Consider the following 5000-nt stretch of genomic DNA (forward strand, 5'->3'; position numbering starts at 1 on the left):
CACACACACACACACACACACACACACACACACACACACACACACACACACACACACGGCATCATCTGCCTTCAGAACAACCAATTCCTCTCTGGACAGGATGTCTCTCATACGGGAAAGAGTAACTTGGCAACACAAGGTGTTAACCACCACCAACGTGAATAGGAAACACACTTGGTATATTTCAGACCACGCACACACACACTCTCACACACTCTCACACACACGCACGCACGCACGCACTTAGTGACCACACACAGCACACAGTGAGGTGAAGCACACACACACACACACACTCACCCAGAGCAGTGAGCTGCCTTCATACAGCGGCGCACAAGGAGCAGTGAGGGGTGAGGTGCCTTGCTCAAGTGCATGTTCCCGCGCCTATGTGTGTGTGTGTGTGTGTGTGTGAGAGGGGTAAGGTGCCCAAGGGCCCTTCAGCTGTGTGTGTGTGCGCATGGGAGAGCAGTACTCAGGTGTGTGCATGGGAGAGCAGTGCTCAGGTGAGGTGAGTGAAAGTTGGGGTGAGAATGGAGTTCATTGATTCCAGATGCTTTTCCAGCCCTTCAGAACACTCTCATAGTTTGAGAACTTTTAGGACTTGTTTTGTCATTTGTAGGATATTGCTGGCTCACAACTTGAGCTGTGTGTGCAAAGAGTTCACAAATTTGAATAAAATATCTACATATATTTTGGGAATGCTAAAGTGTTTTTTATTATTATTATTATTTAATTTGAGCTATTTCCATGTTTCACTACATTTCATATTGATATGAAATATAAAATTAACACATATAACAATGGTATTAGATTGCAAAAGCCTATTATATATGATTCATTATGTAATGGATTAATATTCAACTAAGGAAGACTGCTGCTGTTCACAGCTATTTACAGTTACTGACATACTCCGAGTCTTTGGCCCTCTGTTAGAGCAGGCATAGTGAACTGACCCTCTGTTAGAGCAGGCATAGTGAGCTGACCCACTGTTAGAGCAGGCATAGTGAGCTGGCCCTCTAGTGAGCTGGCCCTCTGTGTTAGAGCAGGCACAGTGAACTGACCCTCTGTTAGAGCAGGCATAGTGAGCAGGCATAGTGAACTGACCCTCTAGTGAACTGGCCCTCTGTGTTAGAGCAGGCATAGTGAGCTGGCCCTCTAGTGTGCTGGCCCTCAGTGTTAGAGCAGGCACAGTGAGCAGGCATAGTGAGCTGGCCCTCTGTTAGAGCAGGCATAGTGAGCTGGCCCTCTGTTAGAGCAGGCATAGTGAGCTGGCCCTCTGTTAGAGCAGGCATAGTGAACTGACCTTCTGTTAGAGCAGGCATAGTGAACTGGCCCTCTGTATTAGAGCAGGCATAGTGAGCAGGCATAGTGAGCTGGCCCTCTAGTGAACTGGCCCTCTGTGTTAGAGCAGGCATAGTGAACTGACCCTCTAGTGAACTGGCCCTCTGTTAGAGCAGGCATAGTGAACTGGCCCTCTGAGCAGGCATAGTGAGCTGGCCCACTGTTAGAGCAGGCATAGTGAACTGGCCCTCTGTATTAGAGCAGGCATAGTGAACTGACTCTCTAGTGAGCTGGCCCTCTGTGTTAGAGCAGGCATAGTGAGCAGGCATAGTGAGCTGGCCCTCTGTTAGAGCAGGCATAGTGAGCTGGCCCTCTGTGTTAGAGCAGGCATAGTGAACTGACCCTCTGTATTAGAGCAGGCATAGTGAACTGGCCCTCTGTATTAGAGCAGGCATAGTGAGCAGGCCCTCTGTATTAGAGCAGGCATAGTGAACTGGCCCTCTGTATTAGAGCAGGCATAGTGAACTGACTCTCTAGTGAGCTGGCCCTCTGTGTTAGAGCAGGCATAGTGAGCAGGCATAGTGAGCTGGCCCTCTGTTAGAGCAGGCATAGTGAGCTGGCCCTCTGTGTTAGAGCAGGCATAGTGAACTGACCCTCTGTATTAGAGCAGGCATAGTGAACTGGCCCTCTGTATTAGAGCAGGCATAGTGAGCAGGCCCTCTGTATTAGAGCAGGCATAGTGAACTGACCCTCTGTATAAGAGCAGGTATAGTGAACTGACTCTCTAGTGAGCTGGCCCTCTGTGTTAGAGCAGGCACAGTGAGCAGGCATAGTGAGCTGGCCCTCTGTTAGGGCAGGCATAGTGAACTGGCCCTCTGTTAGGGCAGGCATAGTGAACTGGCCCTCTGTGTTAAAGCAGGCACAGTGAACTGGCCCTCTGAGCAGGCATAGTGAACTGACCCTCTGTTAGAGCAGGCATAGTGAGCTGGCCCTCTCTGTGTTAGAGCAGGCATAGTGAGCTGGCCCTCTCTGTGTTAGAGCAGGCATAGTGAACTGGCCCTCTGTTAGAGCAGGCATAGTGAACTGACCCTCTAGTGAGCTGGCCCTCTGTGTCAGAGCAGGCACAATGAGCAGGCATAGTGAGCTGACCCTCTGTTAGAGCAGGCATAGTGAGCTGGCCCTCTGTTAGAGCAGGTATAGTGAACTGACCCTCTAGTGAACTGGCCCTCTGTTTTTCTATGACATGTACCATGTCACATCATATCAATTTCTAATTAAATCACACAGAATAATTCTGTATTTAAAATACGGCAATGGGCACAATCATTCCATGACAGTATAACATATAAATAGTAGCCATATGCTGTCCGTGAGAAGATGACAAGCAGCTAACCACCAAAAAAAACCCTGTTCTGTTCTAACATTAGCTCACCAGCTAAGGCTCCTTACAGTACAGTACATGCATGCTGCTAACTTTGCCTGTTTTAAGAGTTTTTAACTGGCGCAATCAGCTACATGCATGCTGCTAACTCTGTCTGTTTTAAGAGTTTAACTGGCGCAATCAGCTACACGCATGCTGCTAACTCTGCCTGCCTGAGTTGCATCTCCAAAAAGTACAAGTTAATTTGCATGCATGAGTATTGAACTTCATTTGCACTGCGGCATGGATGATGTTAACCTTTCGTGAACTGTCATTTTTGCTGTATTGTGCGCTGCAACAATCTTAGATTGTTCTGATTCATGTGCAAGTGCAGAGGGAGGGGTGGGGCGGGTCCAAGTGTGTGTGCAAGAGAGAGAGAGAGAGAGAGAGAGAGTGAGAGAGAGAGAGAGATAGAGAGATAGAGAGAGTGAGAGAGTTGTCTGTTGCTGCATGTGGCTACTGACAGAGGACCATATCTACAGTACATGAAATGGTACAACATACTGTAGGAACTTAATACACTAAGCGGTAGATGAACAAAACAATAATAACTGTGTGTTATTATTGTTTTGTTTACCAACAAATGATCATGTCATGGACCTAAAGAAAAGCTGGAAGTGCAGTAAGTTTGTATAATCAGATTTAAAGATAAATGTTAAGTTTCTTAAGACCTGGAAAATGCTATATTTTGGATGAAATGTGAGCAGCATCCTTCAAGTAGAACAATAATTAGACCACAGTGTGTGTGTGTGTGTGTGTGTGTGTGTGTGTGTGTGTGTGTGTGTGTGTGTGTGTGTGTGTGTGTGTGTGTGTGTGTGTGTCTCTCTCTCTCTCTCTCTCTCTCTCTCTCTCTCTCTCTCTCTCTCTCTCTCTCTCTCTCTGTATTTGGGGTAGAATTGTTCAGGTTTTTCCCCCCCATGTCACTCACAGACGGCACACCACCAAGGAGGAAGTGTTATCATCAACCTTGATCACGCGACGCACCGGTTGCTTTAAAGTGGGGTACCGTACAGCAGCGATGAGCAGAGGTGGGTGCGATCAGATAAGATCGAATACACAAACACTTCAGACTAGACCACGTGTGTCTTCCTCAGCTGGCGCCCGACAGACAACTGAAGTCAGCTGCAGTAGCCTACAAGATCTCTTCCTAAGCTCTTCAATGAGCCTCTGCTTCAGTTTGGGAAATTAAACTAGCAACTAACAAATAGCATACAGTTGGCTATAACATAAACATTGACATATAACATAAATTATAAATAGACAAATCACTGAATCTGTATCTGACAGAAAATAAGTACCATATCAGCGTGTGTCTATGCTACTTCTATTCGTTTGAATATAGATTAGCCTACCTAAACCAACTGCGAACCGATGAATTAATAATACCTCTTTATTTCCCTACGTGTTTTAATTAAGATGATATCCTTACCCGTGTCTGAACTATATGTGAAAAAAAGTTAAATTATGCCGTAAATCGGATATTTTTAACTTGCGGGCGTGTCAGCGTGCCCACGCGCACATTTTCTTTTGATAAACCAGAGAACAGTCATCCACAGAACAAAAACGATCACTTTTCGGAAGGGGGATTCCACGACAGAGTAACGCAAATGAGCCTACCACTGAGTCAAAAACCTACAGTAAATCAGACAGATTCACATACAATATCGGTTCCGAAGATACCTTGCTTAATAGCCTACAAATGACTTTAGGGGCTCTCTTTTCCTCGAAATGAACGCGTTACTCTAACGCACCGGTCTTTACGTAGGCTACAGTGTCTTATTTTGACGTTGATCACAATACAGTTTGACGAAAGGAAATGTGTTATTTCTTGCGACGGGTCAATACTATAGCGTAACTGATTTGTCCTTATTGATACAACTTAAAATGACAAATGTCTGTGTCCTTATGCCTCCTGAAAACACAACAGTAAGCATACAACTGAAACTAAACAAACTTGTAGCCTACTATATTGCTAAAAAAAAGTCTATGTAACAACTCGTCTTACCGAAGTCTTTTTGAGTCTTTTCGCCTCACACTTTCCTTATTGGACAGACTGGACGCTCGCAGGTTCTATCTGTTGCGCGTCCTCTCCATTCGGTATCCACTTGAGCTCAGACGCGCGTCTTAGCCGCTCGCTCGCCGACAGAAACTGATTCATATGCTGGGAAGCGCTTCTTAAGCGTCTTCAGAGAAGTCCGACTCGCCCACTTCCCTCTTTTACCTCAAGTCGTGATAGCAAAAAAACGAGTAACACACGCAGTTTTAATGACGCGTCTTCACATTCCAAAACAACATGTGC

The 5000-nt window shown here is 45.9% G+C and overlaps 1 protein-coding gene across 1 annotated transcript in view; it reads right to left on the reverse strand.

The window, feature by feature from the left end:
• The window catches only part of csf2rb (colony stimulating factor 2 receptor subunit beta), a 23882-nt gene extending 19072 nt beyond the window's left edge, over nucleotides 1-4810 (reverse strand). Inside the window, exon 1 of the mRNA XM_062526200.1 lies at nucleotides 4707-4810. The gene's annotated coding sequence lies outside the window, so the exon portion shown is untranslated. The remainder of the gene's footprint in view (nucleotides 1-4706) is intronic.
• Between the last annotated feature and the right edge of the window lie 190 nt (nucleotides 4811-5000).

Source organism: Sardina pilchardus, chromosome 22 (genome assembly GCF_963854185.1).
Source record: "Sardina pilchardus chromosome 22, fSarPil1.1, whole genome shotgun sequence".
NCBI lineage: Eukaryota > Metazoa > Chordata > Actinopteri > Clupeiformes > Clupeidae > Sardina > Sardina pilchardus.